We start from the raw sequence: 21,155 nt of genomic DNA, 5'->3' as shown, positions 1-21,155 counted from the left end.
CCCCTCCCTGCCCAGCTAGGGTATAAAAAGCAGGACATCATAGCTGTTGGAGCTCCTTTTGGCTCCTGCCTCTGCTGGATGAGAGCTACTGCAGCTGCTCTCCTGATCCTCAGCCACGTGGCCGGACCTGATCCTTTTCCCTGCTGCCTCTGTGCCTCCTCAGAGAGAGACTGGTTTTGTATTATTCTTTTCTGTCCTCCTCCCATCCATCCTTGTTCCTTGCCCTTGTGAAACTTTCCTGTTATTGCGTTATATATATATATATATATATATACATATACATATATATTGTTTGAAGAAAATTCTTCACCTCTCTACTTCCAAGCTGACTCCAGATTATTGTTTGGTGGATTTGCTCCTTACCCTTTTCTTCCCCTCTATGTTTGGAGGGAGGAGGGGGGGAGTGGGGGAGAGATTCTCAGCCTTTCCCCCATCTGGGCTCTTAACTCCTAGTTAAGGCTCAAACCACTACAATTTTTGGTGCCTCCAACGTGGGGCTTGGAAATTAATCTTGTATTGGGAAAGCAATACTTTTTCTGAAAAAGGGACTGGAAGTAGAAATGGCAGTTTTAAAGAACCTGATGGTCCAAGCCTTTGCATGGGTGTTTGGCTGGATCTTTTGGACCCACATCTACAAACCACTACACTTGGTTAAACAACAGGGGGAAAATTAAAGGCAGCCTCTGCTGAGCTGGGAGAGGGCAGCAAGAAGCTGAGCACTCAGTGCCACCTGTGCAGAGCAAAGAGAAGGGATGGGGCAGTGGAGGTGTCTGTGGGACTGTTCAGCCTACAGAGGAGAAGGCTCCAGGGAGACCTTCTGGTGGCCTTGCAGTGCTTCAAGGGCTGATCAGAAAGCTTGGTACAGACTTTAGAGCAGGGCCTGTGGTAACAGGACATGGGGGGATGGATTGGAACTCAGAGAGAGAAGAGTTACACCAGATAGGAAGAAATGATTTGCACTGCAGGAGTGGTCAGGGAGTGGCAGAGGCTGCCCAGGGAGGTGGTGGAGTCCCCGTGCCTGGAGGTGTTCCAGCAAGCTGTGGCCATGGTTCCTGGGGCCATGGTTTGGTGGCCATGCTGAGGGTGGGTTGGGCTTGGCCTGGGTGAGCTCAGAGGCCCAAACTATTCCACAATTCTGTCAACTTTCTCTGAGCCATTTCTGGCCTACCCTGCCTTGTGGTGACCAGGCAAGCAGAACCCTGCACTGCAATGTGAGAACCCTGGATTCAGGTAGTGGCAAACCCTGTTTCTTTCTCTCTTTATGGATGACTCCTCACGTTCTGAGAGCATTTTTGGCCCACTGCAGAGCCCTCAGCTTTTCAACTCTGACTACTGAGTTAACACTCGGAGGTGGTTCAAAGACCATGATGCAAAGTGAAGCCCCTGAGCATGACTTTCTCTGCAGCTGCTTGACTTACACACTCTGCTTTCCTGCACAGTCATGCACTGCAATGAGCTCCTTCTACATCTGCCTCCAGAACATTTCATGTTCTACTCCCATGTATAATACAGCATCTGCAGACCATGGCCCTTTATTACACAGTGCCTTCTGCAGATACATTATGAATGCACTGAAGAGTCCAAGTCACTGCACAGAGCCCTGGGACATGTTTTCATTTATTCCAGCCCATTGCTTCCTCTTCTAATGAGTTTTTAGTCCATGCAAGGGATTTCCCTCTTATGCCCCTGCTCTGCTGAAATAGCTTGTTAAAAGTGTCTTGAAAACCCCAACCCTCACTCAGTTATTCATTGATTGCTCCAGAATCCTCCAGCAGGTTTGAAGCTCTTCACCCTTATACCATATTTATCACTTCCCAACTAGTTCTGTGCTTTATTGTCATCTCTACTGATCTCTAGCCATCGAGGTCAGAGGTCCTGCTCTGCAGTGCCTCACATCTGCAGGGCCAGCATCAGGGACAATGGTTTGAAATGAGAGCAGAGCAGATTGAGATTGGATGTGAGGAACAAGTTCTGCACCAGGAGGCTGCTGGAACACTGCATCAGGTTGCCCAGGGAGGGGGTTGAGGCTCCAGTCCTGGAGATATTCCAGGTGAGGCTGGGCAGGGCTCTGGGCAACCTGATCTGGTGGAGGATGTCCCTGGTCTGTGCAGGGGGTTGGAGGTAGACAATCCTTGCATCAGGCAGTATGGCTGTCACAAGGATTGTTTGGGTTGGAAAGGCCCTTTGCCTTTCTAAACCAAGAGAGTCACACTCTAGAGATGCTCAGGCAAGGAGTCACAGACAATGTGCTCAAAGATGTCTGCACCAGGAACATCTACACCATGGGAGATGTCCCTTGCCTTCTATGAATCATAGAATCATAGAATTGTTTGGGTTGGAGAAGCTCTCCAACTCAGCCAGTCCAACACCAACCCAACCCCACCACGGCCACCAAACCATGGCCCCAGGTGCCATGGCCACAGCTTGCTGGAACACCTCCAGGCATGGGGACTCCACCACCTCCCTGGGCAGCCTCTGCCACTCCCTGACCACTCAGTGAAGAAATTTTTCCTCCTCTCCAACCTCAGCCTCCCCTGGCACAATTTCAGGCCAGTTCCTCTCCTCACCTGAGCCTAGGGAGCAGAGCCCAAGCCCCACCTGGCTCCAGCCTCCTCTCAGGGAGCTGCAGAGAGCAATGAGGTCTCCCTCAGCCTCCTCTGGTCCAGGCTCAACACCCCCAGCTCCCTCAGCTGCTCCTCTCCAGCCCTCTACTCCAGACCCTTTCCCAGCTTCGTTGGCCTTTGGTCAGCTCTTGGTGCTGCAGTTTCTGGCTGTGTGTTCTCTTCTTCATGAATTCTAAAGGTATTTATTAGCATTTGATGATACCTTTAGCAAGGTCTCTTTCTGGCTTGTTCTGCTGCTTGCTGACTTTGCAAATCTCATCACTCTTTGGGTATTTTTTTGGGGGACAATCGTTTTAGCAGGGCCTGTGGTGACAGGACAAAGGGTGATGGTTTTAAAGTGGAGGTCTCAGCCTTTTCTCCTCACAGATATGCTCCAGTCCCCCTGCTCCCCTGCAACCAGGCACCACTGAGCAGAGTCTGGCCCCATCCTCTTGCCCCTCACAGTTCCTTTAGCTCTTGTTGAGCATTGCTCAGCTGCCCTCTGGGGCTGCTCTTCTGCAGGCTCTCAGCCCCAGGGCTCTCAGTCTTTGCTGCTCCCAGAGCTGCTCCAGGCCCCTCAGCAGCTTTGCAGCCTGCCCTGGACTCTCTCCAGCAGTTCCCTGTCCCTTTTGAACTAAGGAGTCCAGAACTGGGCCCAGAACTCTAGAACTGGGGCAGAGTAGAGGGGGAGCAGAACCTCCCTTGCCCTGCTGCCCAGACTCTTCTTCATGCACCCCAGGAGACCACTGGCCCAGAGGACTGCAGGATGCAGAGGCTGCAACTGGGTTTACTCTTCAAGGTCAAACCTGATGTGGCCCTGACCAATCTTATCTAGTTAAAGATGCTGACTGCAGGGGGTTGGACAAGGTGAGTTTTAAGGCTCCCTTCCAACCTGATGCATGCTGTGGTTCTGTGATTATTGAGATCCTGCAGCTGCTTTATGGACAACTTTAGGGCAAAGCAGAGCAAAATCTCAGGTACAGCACTTTAGGTGTGTGCTGAAGGCAGTGGAGCTGATCTGCTGGTCACCAGTGTTTGAGCACACAACAGTTTAGGGCAGCAGTGTCATTTATTCTCTGTCGTGCTTTGTCTCTTTTCTTTTTCTCCTTTTTCCCCTTCTTCATTACAAGGGCTGTTAAATTTTATGAATACAGTGTCCTTGCTCTTCAGTTGATGCTAATTCACTTGCAAACCTATTAGTGATGGAAGAATCTCCAAAGGTTTCCCCATTTGTTGCAGTTTGAGCTGGGTGTCCCCCTGCAATGTTTACTTCCTGTGTCCAGAAGTCCAGCCCAGAGGGGTGGACTCAGGAAATTATGTAGTAATTCCTACCACAATCCTTTGCACCACTATAAGATCCAGTGCGGGGTCTGGCACTTCCTCTTCTCTTCCTCCTCCGTCAGCCGGTAACTGGGGAGATGTCTCCTGGCTTTGGGCCTGGCTAGGCCCAAGGCCACGGGGGGATGGGCAGTCTCAGATCTGGCCAGCTGAGACTAGCCTAGCAGTGGGAGGGGGAAGAAGGAGCCCTGGGGGTCTTGGGTGTACCCTCAGGTGGGGATGGGATCTCTCTGGGTCTGTTTTGGGATTTTTCTTTGTCACTGCGCTTTTGCTTTTCTGTAAAAGTTCACTGCTTTCTTTTTAAACTTTCCATCACTTTTGCACTCCATTTGTCTGAGTGTTTATTGTTGCCAGTGGTGGGGAAGGGGGCTGCCTCAACCCAGCACACCATTCCAGTAGATACCTGGTAGAAATCCAGCCGAAAGTTGTGCTCTCAGCTTCCTTAAATGTCTGTGAGATGCAAAAGCAAATTCCCTTCTGACTGCCTGCTGAGCCCAGGCTTAGTGCTCCCCAGTGGCCTGGAGGAGTCAGTGTAAGGGCTGGGTCTGTGCTTATCTCACAGGCTTTTGAGCATTTTCACTTTGGCCAAGGAGGAGGAACATCACAAAATGTCTTTATCATCCTATGGCTTGAAATAAGGAGCAGAAGGTCCCCAAGCCTTGAGCTGCCCCAGACTCAGGTGGGTCTGGCTAAGTTTGCTCTCAACAGATTTGGACAGTCCTGATGGATTGCCCAGATAAAAGGAAGAACAAGAAGCAAATTTTGAGTGTTCTCAGATGTTTTACCAAGATTTACTAGAACAGCCTCCTCAGACAGGTGACAGCACAAGGGGCAGTGGGCACAGAGTGTCAGGCAGGAGGTTGGATGTGAGCAGGAGGAGAAAGTTGTTTGTTGTGAGGGTGCTGGAGGCCTGGAGCAGGCTGCCCAGAGAGGTTGTGGAGTCTCCTGGTGTGGAGAGCTTCCAACCCCCCCTGGGCATTGTGGTGCTGGGCAAGCTGCTGTGGGTGCGCTGCTGGAGCAGGGCTTGGACTGGATGAGCTCCAGAGGTCCCTTGCAACCCCTCCATGCTGGGGTTCTGGGATTCCATACAGGAGGATGTCCTAATTGTTCCATGCTCATGACATTTAGTTCCAAAGCTAAATCCATGTAGCTAATTCCACTCACCCCTCTTATCTAACCTGCTCTACTTGACAGATAGCTCACACAGCTGAATTTCTTTCCTGAGGGTTTTCCCAAACTGCTGATGGTTTGGAATTGGCTTTTTCTGCCTTTATAGATGCTAACAACTGTTTTCTTCTTGTCCATCTCATAAAGGAAAATCCTACATGCAAGACTCATTTCCAACATTCTCCCTCTGGATGGCCCCAGATGGTGTCTGACAATGAGCAGTAACTTTCCACCATCCTTATTGCACATGTGGATCCCTGAAGGTAAGAGGAATATCAGGAGCTGCTGCTGGCAGGCATTTGCCAAACATAATAGAGCACAGGAGGGAAGGAGGCTTCTTCTGTAACTGTTGTCACAGGGCCCTCAGTTCATGTACAGTGGGCAGGGAAGTGACAGCTTGGTGTCTCTGGAAAGATTTCTCCTGATTAGCTGTAGAGGTGGAATTTATGGCTGGGCTGTTGTCCTGGAAGAGGCATTAATAAGACAGTTAAATCTGTTGTGAGCCACTGCTCCTTTCTCCTCCCTCTCTGTGACAGGGTCAAGATTGAGGTCAAGGAGCCTAGCAGGCAGGTGCCCTTAAGTCTGCCTGCAAGGGAGTGGAAGCTGGACCCCGAGCCTCACGATTCAGAGAGGCCACTGCAGATGTCAGATGCCATGGGCGAAGCTGAGTGCAGGTTACTCGCCACATAAACGTCGTGAATGGCTTGGTGGGATGTGAATGGCTTGGCAGGGTGTGAATGCATTGGAGGTGTGTGAATGGCTTGGCGGGGTGTGAATGGCTTGGTGGGTGTGAATGGCTTGGCAGGTGTGAATGGCTAGGCAGGGTGCGAATGCCTAGGTGGGGTGCAAATGGCTTGGCAGGGTGTGAATGGCTTGGTGGGTGTGAATGGCATGGCAGGTGTGAATGGCTCGGCGAGTGCGAATGGCTAGACAGGGTGTGAATGGCTTGGTGGGGTGTAAATGGCTTGGTGGGTGTGAATGGTGGGGTGTGAATGTCTAGGCGGGTGTGAATGGCTTGGGGGGATGTGAATGGCTTGGCAGGGTATGTATGGCTCTGCAGGTGTGAATGGCTTGGTGGGTGTGAATGGCTTGGTGGGTGTGAATGGCAAGGTGGGGTGTGGATGGCTAGGCGGGGTGTGAATGGTTTGGCGGGTGGAAATGGCTTGGCGGGTGTGAATGGCTAGGTGGGTGTGAATGGCTTGGTGGGTGTGAATGGCTAGGCGGAGTGTGAATGGTTTGGCGGGTGGAAATGGCTTGGCGGGTGTGAATGGCTAGGTGGGTGTGAATGGCTAGGCGGGTGTGAATGGCTATGCGGGGTGTGAATGGCTAAGTGGGGTGTGAATGGCTTGACTAGTGTGAATGTCTAGGCAGGGTGTGGATGGCTAGGCAGGTGTGAATGGCTTGGTGGGTGTGAATGGCTAGGTGGGGTGTGGATGGCTAGGCGGGGTGTGAATGGCTTGGTGGGTGTGAATGGCTAGCAAGGTGTGAATGATTTGGTGGGTGTGAATGGTTTGGCGAGTGTGAATGGCTAGGTGGGTGTGAATGGCTAGGCGGGTGTGAATGGCTATGCGGGGTGTGAATGGCTAGGTGGGTGTGAATGGTTTGGCGGGGTGTGAATGGCTAGGCAGGGTGTGAATGGCTAGGTGGGTGTGAATGGTTTGGCGGCGTGTGAATGGCTAGGTGGGGTCTGAATGGCTTGGTGGGGTCTGAATGGTTTGGCGGGGTGTGAATGGTTTGGTGGGGTGTGAATGGATAGGCAGGGTGTGAACGGCTGATGTGTGGCCGGGCCTGCCCCTCACGGAAAGGGAGTTGATAGAGGGAGATCTCCTATGCTCGTAGCTTGCTCCTCACACTCCTGGCTTGCATGCTCCTGCCTCTCACACCTGTCTGCCCCGTTGGTTAATGGGATTCAAGGCGGCGGCTGGCTCCTATCTCCAGAGCAATTAGCTGCTTTCTTTAGCCGTGCAGTGCTCAAGTTGGTCTTTCACCTCAGCAGCCTGCTCCCTCTCATTGCCTCTACCCTTGGACCATAACTACAGACTCCAGAACCTCTTGGTTCCGCAGAGGGTTTGGCAGCCAGCAGTTGGGCAGTTGGTAAGTAAAATATGCTGTTTCCCTTGGTTGTTTCTGAGGTTTATAGCTGGGTCCCTCCTAGTCAGCTCTGCTGTGGACTCGACGGTGGTTCGTCTGTGCCGCCCGAGGCAGCAGCATTGTTTGGGTTCACCTGCGTGGGGGATTCCAGTTTGTTCTTCTGTATTCCGAGTTCTGATTGTTCCAGACTGTTAATCCACTGTTTGTTAGCCTTCTGCCCTGTGCAATTGTTACAGACCGGGCAAACCAGCCTGGAGAAACTGGGGTGGGAAAACAATTTTTGCTACGTAATGAACAATATTCATATTTGATCATATTTCTGGTCAATACATTCCTAAACTACAGCAGCTGTGTCCAGCACAGGATGGCAGTGAGGGCACATGGAGCATGAGAAAGTCACCTGGCACCTGGATGGGCTTTGCAGGGTCTTTGGGAGGACTGCACAGCCTGGGGTCTTGACAGCACAAAGGGGCTGGGAGCTGAGTGGTTCACCCCACAGGCACAGCTGCATCGGCCCAGCCTCTGTAGTCAGCCCTGAGGCAACAGCACGGAGAAGCCAAGCAGAAACTTCATGTTTAGTCCTGCAGGAGAGCCATCTCTCTTGTATCCTTCTTGGACAGCCCAGGTGGAGACCCCAGTCGCTACCCTGGATTAATTTCCCCAGCAGGTCCAACACTGAAATAAGGCTCCAGCACTGCCACTCTTTCTGCCTCAGGGAATATCCCACTGGGGTAAGGCCTTGCTGGAAGTGTGTGAGAGAATCCCAGAGACACTGAATGGTGAGGCTGAAAGGGACCTCTAGAGATCACCCAGTCCAACCACCCTGCTAAATCATTGGCACCCACAGCAGCTTGCCAAAACCCCAGCATGGAGGGGTTGCAAGGGACCTCTGGAGCTCACCCAGTCCAAGCCCTGCTCCAGCAGGGCACCCACAGCAGCTTGCCCAGCACCACAATGCCCAGGGGGGGTTGGAAGCTCTCCACACCAGGAGACTCCACAACCTCTCTGGGCAGCCTGCTCCAGGCCTCCAGCACCCTCACAACAAACAACTTTCTCCTCCTGCTCAGATCCAACCCCCTGGCTGCCACTCTGTGCCCACTGCCACTGAGAAGATGGAACCATCTTCAGATGGAAACTGCTGGGTTCCAGTTTGCTCAGTGAACTGGAAAGCAAATGCTCTGCAGAGCTCTGGTTGGCCATTTCCTTTATCACAGCCAGCTGGCAGCTCCAGCTGCAGCCCTGTCCCAACAACAGGAAGGTCTTCAAGGTAGGGCTGGGGTCTTGCTTGCATTAATTCTTCATTGAGATGCAAGCAGTTAGAAACCATCTCAGGGGGAAGTGTCACTAAATGTGCACTCAGGACCCTTTTTGGTGGTGAGTTGTGATAATATGTTGAAGCCTTTCTGATAGCCCTACCTGGAGCCCTCATCAAGCAGTAAAAAAGCCATAAATGGGACAACAAAGAATTCTCCCCTGCCACACAGCCAGGCTGAGTTTACAGCTACAATTCATGCTAAGTGTGCAGCCATTAAATTATTCAGGGATGATAATGGCTGCTCTTCATAATCCTTAATCACCATGCCAATGAGATTCTGCTTGCACTGGCTGCAGAGCAGCTGAGGGAGAAATGTCTTTTGGCAGGGCAATGATCAGCAAAGCTTTATGGTGATGGCAGATTAATTAGTGAGAAATGATGATGGAGAGGGGAGCAGAGCAAACAGCCCCCACCTCAGCACTGCCAGGACTCAGTGTGGGCAGCACTGCAGCCAGAAGCACCTTGGTGTCTTACATCATAAGACCGAAGGAGGGACCTGGGCTTGTGTAGTCTGGAGAATGGGAGGCTGAGGGAGACCTCATTGCTCTCTGCAGCTCCCTGAGAGGAGGCTGCAGCCAGGTGGGGCTTGGGCTCTGCTCCCTAGGCTCAGGTGATATAAGGAGAGGAACTGGCCTGAAATTGTGCCAGGGGAGGCTGAGGTTGGAGAGGAGGAAAAATTTCTTTGCTGCAAGGGATTGGCAGAGGCTGCCCAGGGAGGTGGTGGAGTCCCCATGCCTGGAGGTGTTCCAGCAAGGTATGTGGCCATGGTGTCCTCTCAGTGTCCTCTTCTCCACACTGAACACCCCCAGCTTCCTCAGCTGCTCCTCCTCAGCCCTGTTCTCCAGACCTTTCCCCAGCTTGGTTGCCCTTCTCTGGACCTGCTCCAGCCCTTAATGTCCTTCCTGGAGGGAGAGGCCCAAAACTACATCAAGTTTTGAGGTGGGGCTTCACCAGTGCCCAGTCCAGCAGCAGGATCTCTGCCCTGCTCCTGCTGGCCACACCACTGTCCTTATCTTGAGCATCCACTTAGCATCTCTCCTTAAACAGGTTCTTACACTCCCCATGCTATCCTGAGAGGGACAGGTGCCTCTGAAGGGATGTGGAGGAAGTGCTGCCTGCCTAGTGGCTAGGCTGTGTCTCTCCCCACTGCCCAGTGAGCAGTAACAGCTCTTCTCTTTGAAGGACAGCCCACCCCGCAGGGATGCCTCTTGTCACTAGCCATCCCACATCCTCCTCTGCAGTGCTTTTCAGCAAGACCACATCCCCCATGGCCTGTGCTGTACAGGGACCTGATGAGCAGGAGCCACAGCCACATGGATGGGCAGGAGAGAAGGGAAATTATCATCCATGCCTGAGTCTACTCGAAGTGTCAGCTGTGATCCCCTGATGCAGAGCACTGGCAGAAGCAGCTTTGGAACTGCTGGAGAGAGAAAGCAGGTGGTTATCTTGAGCTGCTGCTGTTCAGGAGACATTACCTGGATTCTGCTGAAAACCAACTCAGACAATCTCAGGCTGCCTTAGGAAAGGGATTTGAGCTGTAAACTTTCTCAGTGTGGACCCTAAGAGAGCTGAAAGCTCTTCTCACCACAGACACCTAAAAGGCTTGGGTCACATCTCTCACTGACACAGTGACAATGCACTTTTGTGCCCCGTTTCCTCGTGTTTGAGAGGCTAAACCAGCTGCTTCACACAAGACCAAAACTTGGAGTGCTCTGGAAAGGAGCTTGAGTGCTCCTCCACTGAGCACCCCCAGCCTCTGGGCTTTCTTTGGTCTTTGCTTACAGGGCCTGTGGGGATAGGCCCAGGGACAATGGTTTGGAAGTGGAGCAGGGCAGAGTTAGGTTGGAGCTCAGGAGGAAGCTCTGCCCAGGGAGGCTGGGGAGACACTGGCACAGGTTGCCCAAGGAGGTGCTGGAGGCCCCGTCCTTGTGCAGCCTGCTCTGGCTGGAGGTGTCCCTGCTGCCTGCAGGGGCTGGACAGGATGCCCTTGGAGGCTCCCTTCCAGCCCAATGCATTCTGTGAATCTGAATTATCAGCTCTGTCCCTTGCCTGTGGGGTGGACACCAAGGGACACGGAGTCAGCAGAGCACAAAGCTGAACCTCTTTGCATATGCCTGTGTCTGCTGGGACCCAAAGGTCTTTCACCTTGTATTTGAGACACTGCAGAAGGGCCCCAGGTGTTCTCCCAAGCACAGAGCCAGTTCTGCAACTCTGTCTACCACTGAGATGTCCACAGCCCTGGCAGGGTCCCAGTGTGCTCAGCAGATTGTCAAGCATTTGAATTTCTGTCAGAGGTAAGTTTAGACCCTGGGGCTTGGTCTATCCAGTGAGAGTTGGGGTTAGATGTAGTGCTGTGCTCACCTGTAAGTTTGTGTCCTGCATGATGGCTAAACAAGAGAGCTCAGAGGGCTGTGATCAAGGTGCAGAGTCCACTTGTAGACCTGTAACTGGTGCTGCTCCCCAGGGCTCAGTACTGCCTCCAGCTCTATTCAAAATCTACATCAATGACCTGGATGAAGGGACAGAGGGAACAGAGGGGACCCTCAGCCAGTTTGCTGATGATAACAACTGGGAGCAGGGGCTGGCACCCTGTCAGGCAGTGCTGCCATCCACTGAGACCTGGGCAGGCTGCAGAGCTGGGTGGGGAGAGATCCAGTGGGGTTCACTAACTGAGGCCAAGTGATTGAGACACCATCAGGCTGTGCTGACATCCAGTGAGACCTGGCCGGGCTGCAGAGCTGGGCACAAGGGAACATAATGAGCTTCAACAGGAATAAGTGTAGAGTCCTGCACCAGGACAGCTGAGGGGTGACCTGCTGGAACAGCTGGACAGCTCCATAGAGCAGGACTTGGAGTCTTGGTGGACAACAAGTTATCCATGAGCCATAAATGTGCTCTTGTGGCCAAGAAGCCCAGTGGGGTTCTGCATGAAGAAGAGTGTGGCCAGCAGGGCAAGGGAGGTTCTCCTGCCCTGCTGGTGAGATCACATCTGGAGTGCTGTGCCCAGTTCTGGGCTTCCCAATTTAAAAGAGAAAAGGAATTGCTGCAGAAAGTCCAACAGAGGTTATGAGAGTGATGAAGACTGCAACATGTGTCTGAGGAGCAAAGGCTGAGAGCCTGCAGAAGAGCAGCCCCAGAGGGCAGCTGAGCAATGCTCAGCAAGAGCTAAAGGAGCTGTGGGGGGCAAGAGGCTGGGGCCAGGCTCTGCACAGTGGTGCCCAGGGCCAGCAGAAGGGGCAGTGGGCACAGGCTGGCAGCCAGGAGGTTGGATGTGAGCAGGAGGAGAAAGTTGTTTGTTGTGAGGGCGCTGGAGGCCTGGAGCAGGATGCCCAGAGAGGTTGTGGAGTCTCCTGTGGAGACTTTCAAGACCTGGAATTGTTCCTGTGTGACCTGCCCTCGGTGACCCTGCCCTGGCATGATCTCCCTTGCCCTCCATGATCTCCAGAGGTCCCTTCTAACCCCTACCATGCTGTGATCTGACAGAGCTGCAATTTGCCAGGATGAATGAGCTGAAGCTCAGCCTGGGTGCTGCATCCCCCCCTGCAAACTGGTCCTTGGGGGAACTTGAAGCTCAATCTGGAATTTCAGGATGTGTGAGCCCTCCATGAGTGGTTGTCAGAGTTGATTTACTGGCTTCCATTTACAGATGGAGGAAGCAGCACCCAGGTATTTTTTTCCTGTTTGATTTAATGTCACTCTGTCAGCACCTGAATTACAATCACACCAAATGAGTGTGTCTAGACAGGGTTTTGCAGAGTTTAACAACACACTTCCACTTAATTTGCTGCTGGATTATGCATGGTCCCAGAAGGAAGGACAGGCACAAGCAGTTCTCCCCATCAGAAGTGACATTAGACCAAATATTCTCACACTGCCAGACTCCTAGGGAGTGGACACCTCACCACCAGCAGAACTGGGTGTGGACCTGTGGCTCCAGAAGAGGATCACAGAAACCCAGAATGGCAGAGGATGGATGGGACCTGTGGAGATCATCCAGTCCCACCCCCTGCCAAACCAGGGTGAACTGGAGAAGGTTTCACAGGATGGTGTCCAGGTGGTCTTTGAATGACTTCAGAGAAGGAGACTCCACAACCTCTCTGGGCAGCCTGCTCCAGGCCTCCAGCACCCTCACAACAAACAACTTTCCCCTCCTGCTCAGATCCAACCTCCTGGCTGCCACTCTGTGCCCACTGCCCCTTGTGCTGGCCCTGGGCACCACTCAGCAGAGCCTGGCCCCAGCCTCTTGCCCCCCACAGCTCCTTTAGCTCTTGCTGAGCATTGCTCAGCTGCCCTCTGGGGCTGCTCTTCTGCAGGCTCTCAGCCCCAGGGCTCCCAGAACTGCTCCCAGAGCTGCTCCAGGCCCCTCAGCAGCTTTGCAGCCTGCCCTGGACTCTCTCCAGCAGTTCCCTGTCCCTCTGGAGCTGGGGAGCCCAGAGCTGGACCCAGGGCTCCAGATGTGTCCCGGCTGGGGCAGAGCAGATTGGTACCTGCTGGCTCCAGGCTTATTTTAAACGCACCCCAGGACCCCATTGCCCTTCCTGGCCACCAGGGCACACTTCTGGCTCATGGGGAACTTGTTGTCCCCCAGCACTCCCAGCTCCTTCTCCCCAGAGCTCTTCCCAGCAGCTGGTCCCCCCTCAGCTGTCCTGCTGCAGGAGGTTGTTCCTCCCCAGGGGCAGGTCCCTACCCTTGCCCTTGCTGAGGTTCCTCTGCCCAGCTCTCAGCCTGGCCAGGTCTGGCTGGGTGGCAGCACAGCCTGAGGGGTGCCAGCCCCTGCTCCCAGTTTAGGTCTTCAGCAATCTGGCTGAGGCCACTCTCTCTTTTCATTCAGGTAATTGATGAAGATGTTGAAGAGGACTGGACCCTGTTCTGACCCCTGGGGAACACCACTTGTTACAGACCCCCAACCTGTCTCTGTGCCACTCACCACAACCCTCTGAGCTTTATCTTTCAGTTTCCTGTCCAGTCCACTGCCCCTTCAGCTATCCCACTGGAGAGACAGCAAGGAGCTGGGCAGATGGCACTGAGCTGTGTCTCTTCAGGCCCTCACAGTCACTAGGAAGAGCTGCAATGGATGGGAAGTGACTAGCAATAGGATGGAAGGAGATGGGTTTAAGTTGCACAAGGGGAGGTTCAGGTTGGAGATGAGGCAAAATGTCTTTGCTGCCAGAGTGGTCAGGGAGTGGCAGAGGCTGCCCAGGGAGGTGGTGGAGTCCCCATGCCTGGAGGTGTTCCAGCAAGCTGTGGCCATGGCACCTGGGGCCATGGGTTGGTGGCCATGGTAGTTGGACTGGATGAGCTTCAAGATCTTTTACAACTTAATGATTCCCTGCTCCTGTGATTCTAAGAGTAGAGATACCCACTGGCAGGGGTCTGGGTGGACATTGCCCACCTTGGCCTTCACACTAGGTAGCAGTGACTCTTCCCCAAGGAGGCCACAGAGCTTTGCTTTATTCCTGGAGAGGGAGGAAGCAGGGCCCAGCAAGAAGAGAAATAAATAACAGGCAGATCTGATAGGGGCTAATCAAACTCCTCTGCCAGTGCAGCATGCTAATTAGCTTAACCAGATTCCTTGGAATGAGCAAATATTGCTTATTTCATTAACTGCACGGCAATTGTGCTCCCAGATGAATCCAGAAAGAAATCTAAGAGTGCAGATGTGAAAAATCAGAATATTAATAAAATAAGCAGTGCCAGAGCAGTGCTGCAGCCCAGGAGATGGGCTTGGGCTAGTGCCCAGGGACCTTTTATGGAGGAAGTGGCACAAAGCATCTGGAATGTGACTGCTCACTCCACAAGCTCTTGTCCCTGGTGTTCCTCAGGGTCCCAGCACTGAGGGGGGTTTCTCCTGCAGCAGCTGAAGCAAGAGCTGAACCTGGGCCCAGACAGGGGAACAGGAGGGACATGGGCAGCAGCAGTGCTTTTCAGTTTGTGTCCACCAACAGCATCAGTGGGGTAAGGCTGTGAGCAAGGAGCTGAGGGCATGGCTTAGGGCAGGACTGTTAGCTTTGGTTACACTCCTCTCGTGAGACCTCACCTGCAGTGCTGTGTCCAGCTCTGGAGTTCTCAACACAGCAAAAACATGGACCTGATGGAGAGGCTCCAGAGGAGGCCATGAAGATGATCAGAGGGCTGGAGCACATCTCTTACAAAGACAGGCTGGGAGAGTTTGGGCTGTTGAGTCTGGAGAAGAGAAGGCTAAAGGGAGACCTCAGAGCTGCATTCCAATACCTGCAGGGCAGCTGCAGGGAGCTGGGGAGGGACTGCTCAGAAGGGCTGTGGGGATAGGCCCAGGGGCAATGGTTTGGAACTGGAGCAGGGCAGAGTTAGGCTGGAGCTCAGGAGGAAGTTCTGCACAGGGAGGCTGGGGAGAAACTGGCACAGGTTGCCCAGGGAGGTGCTGGAGGCTCCAGCCCTGGAGCCATTCAAGCTCAGCCTGGCTGTGTCCCTGGGCAGCCTGCTGTGGCTGGAGCTGTCCCTGCTGCCTGCAGAGGGTTGGACAAGATGCCCTGGGAGGCTCCCTTCCAACCTGCTACATTCTGTGACTCCATGACTCTCTGGGACTTGCTATGCTGCTCTCCAGACATGCTGAGGGAGGTCAGAGCTCAGTGCCTACCTGGTGACGGTGTGGCGTGCTCTGTGGGTGGAGGGCAGCAGGAGTTGATAGGTTTGGGATTCAGCTACTGACCAGCAGAACCTGATGGATGATTCTGTGAACTAGGGGCACTTGGATGAAGAATTTTTTGGCAAACAAAATCTGATCTTCTTGAGCTGTCAGTGAGGGACATGTGCTGCAGGGAGGCACTGGGTAGGCTTCAGCTTCAAAGCTCAGCTTTGTTAAACAATGCCAAACAAAACGCATCTGGTTTGTGAGCAGAGAAGGCTTTCATCCCCCTAACAGAATCCAAGCCTCTGATCAATTGTTCTGCCGAGCTGCTGGAGGAGGAAGGGAGTTAAAATGAAACCAAACCACCTGGTTTCATTTTGGAATCATAGAGTCATGGAATCATAGAATGATTTGGGTTGCAAAACCCCTCTGAGGTCATCCAGTCCGAACATCAGGCCAGCACCATGGCCACTAAACCATGGCCAGTCCCTGACCACTCTTGCAGCAAAGATATTTTTCCTCATCTCCAACCTAAGCCTCCCCTGGTGCAAAGGCAAATGCACAAGGTCAGGACCAGCACTTCCATGCATCAGAAGGTGCAGAACATCAGCTAGCTCAGCAGGGCTCAGAGCCTCACTGCACCTCCAAAAGAGAGCACCAGCATTCTCCACGCCTTTGAGGGACAGGTGGCTCAGTTGGTAGTGCACAAGACCCTTAATGGGAAGGTCGTGAGTTCGAGCCTGCAATGGGCAGTGGTGTCCTCCCTACTCTAGTCAGGAGGTCTGTGGTGACAAGTTGGACTCGATGATCTTTGAGGTCCCTTCCAACCTTAGGAGTACTGAATACTGAGCCCCAGAGAACTTCAGTGCTGTATGAGTGTGGCTCAGGGAACAACATGGGGAAAGGTCAAGTCCCTCAGGCTTCACCCCACACACCTCCCATGGACAGAGGACATAGCATCCCCCAAAGCCATCCCAAGCTGTCTGAAAGCAAACTGGATGTGTGATAGCGAGAACCAGAGAGCTAGGCAACACCATCCCTGTGTGACTGTGACTGTGTGACTGTTCAGAGGGCAGAAGAGCCCTGCAGAGGGACCTTGCCAGGCTGGACAGACAGACAGAGTCCAACATGATTGCATTTAACAAGTCCAAGTGCCAGTGGCTGCACTTTGGCTCAAGGCCTCATCCAACCTGGCCTGCAACACCTCCAGGGAAAGGGCATCCCAGACTACCCTGGGCAAACATGGTGATGCACTGTTGATGTGGCACCAGGTTTGAGGGTGGCTTGGATTGGATTCCCAGGCCAGGATCACAGCCAGATTCTATCTTCAACATAGTCTGGGAAACTGAGAAAGTACTCACCAGTGTCTCTAGCATGGAGCCCACTGATCATCACTCTCTGCAGCTCCCTGGGAGGAGGCTGGAGCCAGGTGGGGCTTGGGCTCTGCTCCCTAGGCTCAGGTGAGAGAAGTAAAGGCAATGGCCTGAAATTGTGTCAGGGGAGGCTGAGGTTGGAGAAGAGGAAAAATTTCTTTGCTGCAGGAGTGGTCAGGGAGTGGCAGAGGCTGCCCAGGGAGGTGGTGGAGTCCCCATGCCTGGAGGTGTTCAGCAAGCTGTGGCCATGGCTCCTGGGGCCATGGTTTGGTGGCCATGGTGGGGTTGGGTTGGTGTTGGACTGGCTGAGCTCAGAGGGCTTTCAAACCAAAACAATTCCATCATTCTATGATTCTGTGGCATGAAATGACATCACAGCACCACAGCACAGTCAGCTGTCCCCAGCTCCTCCATCAGCTGAAGCCAAATATATTCTGCAAAGTCCATTCCCATTCCCAAACCTCCTTTCTGGACATGTCTCCAGCACAAATGCTGTGCAAGTGCTGAGCTCTTCAGCCCATCCTCTGCCAGATCCCACAGCAGAGCCAGAGCTGGAACACAAACCTGTGAGTCAGAGGCCAGCTCCAGATGCTACTGGACTTCAATGCCCCCATTTCTGCTGAGCCTGTCTGCAGCAACAGCTTCCACTGCTGATCCTGATAAGCCTCTCCCTGCACTGCATTTCAAAGGACTGCTCTGGGCAAGGTGCACTTTGAAGATGCCAGCCAGCAGCTGCAGAGTGCCTCTGGTCCCCTGAGCTGAGGTGCCTGTTGGGTTAATAAACTGGAACTGTTCTGAACAGTACAGCCCATGGTGAAGGTAATCATAACGGGGGGTGGGGGAACCCTAAATGTCTGTGAGTAGAGCTGATGGAATATCAAAAACCACAAAGCATCCTGAAAACCAACTGACACAGCCTCCAGCTGGAAAAGCCACAGAGAGATTTTAATTAGAATTGATTACAACAGGCTAAAATAAACATCTAAGAAGTCAAGATGAAATCCTTCAGTCAATACAGAGCTTCACACTGAGAGAGAGCTCTTCCTCCTTGCAGCACCAGCCCAACCTCTTCCCTGAAGGCCTCTCAGAACAGACAAAGAAACAAAGAGCTAACACAGCAAATTTCACAGCCAGATGTAACCTTACTTCATCAACAGCTCTTCATTTTCATCCAGTCCCAAGCACAGATCCAGGCTGGGTGAGGAGTGGCTGAGAGCAGCCTGCAGGAGAAGGCCTTGGGGGGGTCAGGTGGTGACAAACTCCCCAGGAGCCAGCACTGGTCCCTGGCAGCCCAGAGCCAGCTGAGTGCTGAGCTGCAGCCAGAGCAGGGAGAGCAGCAGCACAGGGAGGGGATTCTGCCCCTCTGCTCTGCTCTGCTCAGCCCCCACCTGCAGCACTGCCTCCAGCTCTGGGGCCCCCAGCACAAGAAGGACCTGGAGCTGCTGGAGAGGCTCCAGAGGAGGCCACAGAGATGAGCAGAGGCTGCAGAACCTCCCCTGTGGGGGCAGGCTGGGAGAGTTGGGGCTGTGCAGCCTGCAGAAGAGAAGGCTCCAGGGAGAAGCCTCAGAGCAACCTTCCAGTACCTGAATTCAGGGCTCCAGAAGAGCTGGGGAGGGACTTTGGACAAGGGCTGGGAGTGGCAGGATGAGGAACAATGGCTTTGAGCTGGGAGAGGGGAGACTGAGAGTGGAGAGGAGGAAGAAATTGTTGGCAGTGAGGCTGGGGAGAGCCTGGCACAGGCTGCCCAGGGAAGCTGTGGCTGTGTCCTGCCTGGAGGTGTTCCAGGCCAGGCTGGATGAGGCCTGGAGCAGGCTGTGCTGGTGGGAGGTGTCCCTGCCCATGGCTGGGGTTTGGAGCGGGGTGAGCTTTAAGTCCCTTCCAACCCAAACCATTCTGTGATCTCAAGGACCACTCAGCTCCATGGCAGCAGCACATTCCTAGTTTGGATCAATCACAATCACAATCATTAGTGCCTTGGATCCCTTTTTCCTGATGTTCACCTGCAATGCTGCAGGACCTGGGAGCACAGGAAAGATTTGCTCCACCTGCTCCCAAAGCTCTCTGATACCTTCACTGAGGACTTGACCAGGCCCTTCTTCACTGCTGAATGCAGCCCCCAGTGCCACCTGGCATTGTCTCTACCTTGAATCTAAATGTTCTGCATATCATCAGGCAACAGAATTCATGGGGTGGCCCTAAGGTACTGCTTGTCAGAAGCATCCTACTGATGAGAGTGTCTGCGGGGGGGGGGGGGCACCTGCTGTGTCCCAGCAAGTCACCTGTGTCACAAAGCAGCTCTTCTGGAGGAAACAGTTCTGCCAGGCTGCTGGCACTAAGACCCTCCAGGCAGTGTTGTCCTGGGAACTGGGGATGTACAGGGGACCGTGTGGTCCCCAAGCCAAAGCTGCAGCACCCTGAACTAGAGAGTCCTGTGGGGTTCTGCTTTCAGCAGGGTTTGGAAGGGCAGTCAGCATCTCTCAGTCAGAATCAGCACACAGAACAGCTTTGTGGACTTGGGTGGACTCAAAGCTTCTCCCTCACTGTGCTGGTTCTGCTGCCATCCTCTGGCAGCTGCTTTTCGATGGCACTCTGCCTTTGGACCGAGCAGGCCAAGCCCCAGAGCAGGGAGGACACTCTCCTCCCTCCAAATCACCAGGGGAAGGTTTCTTGCCATCCTTTCCCTACAGACCCCCAGAGCTGACCACCTTGTCTCTGCAGGCCAGGCCAAGAGGACATCTGGAGCATAATTCCCACCAAGTCTCTGCTCTCAACAGCTGCAGGAAGCCCTGCCAGCTCCCATGTAGGTTGGGTCGCAGCGCCTGATGGATGGACAGAGCCCTCTGGTGCTGATGCTCCAGTGCCGTTCCAACAAAGCCCTTCAGGAGTGCAGCGGTGCAGACAGGACACCTCCTGCCCACACCTACCTGGAACAAAATGCCAAGGCTCCAGCTACCCTGCTGGAGGTTTCCTTTCCATCTGTGAGTCAGCAGCAAGGAGTGAACACCAGCACCTGGCAGCATGGGACAGGGAAGTTCCTCCTCCTCCAGCCTGTCCTGACAGTGAGGATTGTTCCAGCCCAGGAGCAGGACCTGCCCTTGCTCCTGTTGAGCCTCAGGAGGCTCCCCTGGGCACCACCTCTGCAGCCTGCCCAGGTCCATCCTGTCCCTCTGGCACATGGACAGCACCACTCAGCTTGGTGCCATCTGCACACTGCTGCTGGTGCCTCCATCCTGCTGCACTGATACAAATATCAACCAGCACAGGGCCCAGGACAGACCCCTGAGGGATGCCACTGTCACTGCCCTCCATCTGCACTTCAAGCCATTGAGCTGGATGTGAGCACCCAGCCAGCTCCTTACCCACTGAACATCCACCCAGCTGTCACTCTGCCCTGCTCCAGTTTCAAACCATTGCCTCTCGTCCTATTGTCACAGACCCTTCTGAACAGTCCCTCCCAGTCCTTCTTTCAGGTCCCTGTTACAAATAAAGGGTAATAAGGTGAGAAATTAATAAGAATACAAATTATTCATGCATTTGACTCCACCTCTCACGTCACAATATGCAAAAGCTATAAAGGTTATAAAGGTTCAGTATTCGGTTGAGAAATTCTCTTCACAGCAGGAATGGTTACAAAGAGCTTGAGAACAGTGTCTGGGAAAGAGGTCCCAAAGCAGTATATTCCCACTAGCAAAAGCAGGAAGCTCCCAGAGACTCATCAGTGCCTCATTCTGCTGCAGGCTCTGTGTGGGAATTTCTCTTTTGTCTCTTTTTATCAGAAAATCCTCCTGAACTGCTCTGCTGCTGCTCACTCACCCCAGGAGAAGAGCCCTGTGCTCTCTGCAGCTCACCTCTTTTATCCAGCCAGCTCCCTGCTGTCAGCATCCTCACCTGGCAGAGGCTAGAACCAGAAACCATCAGCTCTCTGCTCCAACACACCCAAACACACTCACAGCCTGCCCAAACCATGGCCAGAATTGACTCTGCACAGGGTCTGTGCCTGGCAGGACACAGGGCTTGAGGGAAGGACCCATGGGAAATCACTGATCCAGAGGCCTGGGAGGGGGAGGTGTCTCTCCTCTGGCTCCCTTTATCCCAGCCTTGCTCTATCCCCCATCCCATCATCATGGGGGGGTGGGGGGCAGGGTAGAGGGGTTTTGGGTGCACTGCCACAGTCCTCTTCAGGTATTGAATTGCAGCTCTAAGTTCTCCCTGGAGCCTTCTCTTCTCCAGGCTGAACAGCCCCAACTCTTTCATTCTGTCTTCACAGCAGAGGTGCTCCAGCCCTCTGATCATCTTTGTGGCCCCCTCTGGACCTGCTCAAGTTGCTGCCATTCACTCCCTTGCAGCTGGTCTCTGGAGCTCCAGGGCTGTTTCCCTCGGGAAAGCTCTGTGGTGACACAGGGAATCTTCCCCCAGAGCCCTGCCCTGTCTGTGGAGGTGATGGCAACTCCTGCACTCATGTTCAGCTGTGCAGAACACATCTTCAGGGTGTGAAGATTATCAGAGACTCAGTCAGCCAAGAACAAGAGCTTAGAAGTGTTTAGCAGCTTTAGAACTCTTCTCCAAGGGATTAGACCCTGCTGCTTAGCAGGCTCTTTCCTGCTCTTGACATTGTGCTGAAGGAAGCTACTACAGCTCTCACCTCCACAGACACCAGCTTG

The 21,155-nt window shown here is 53.5% G+C and overlaps 1 long non-coding RNA gene across 1 annotated transcript; it reads left to right on the top strand.

The window, feature by feature from the left end:
* Positions 1 to 3,985: 3,985 nt before the first annotated feature.
* Positions 3,986 to 20,062, top strand: LOC137447773 (uncharacterized). The gene is made up of 4 exons (XR_010988917.1): positions 3,986 to 4,009; positions 5,256 to 5,371; positions 5,645 to 7,202; positions 19,213 to 20,062. It is a non-coding gene; the product is annotated as an uncharacterized lncRNA (long non-coding RNA).
* Positions 20,063 to 21,155: the final 1,093 nt, after the last annotated feature.

The sequence above is a fragment of the Melanerpes formicivorus genome, unplaced genomic scaffold (assembly GCF_026170545.1).
Source record: "Melanerpes formicivorus ecotype bairdi unplaced genomic scaffold, bMelFor1.0.p_v2 SCAF_21, whole genome shotgun sequence".
Classification (NCBI taxonomy): Eukaryota; Metazoa; Chordata; class Aves; order Piciformes; family Picidae; genus Melanerpes; species Melanerpes formicivorus.
The sequence above is the reverse complement of the archived record's forward strand: the minus strand, read 5'-3'. Positions and strand labels throughout refer to the sequence as shown.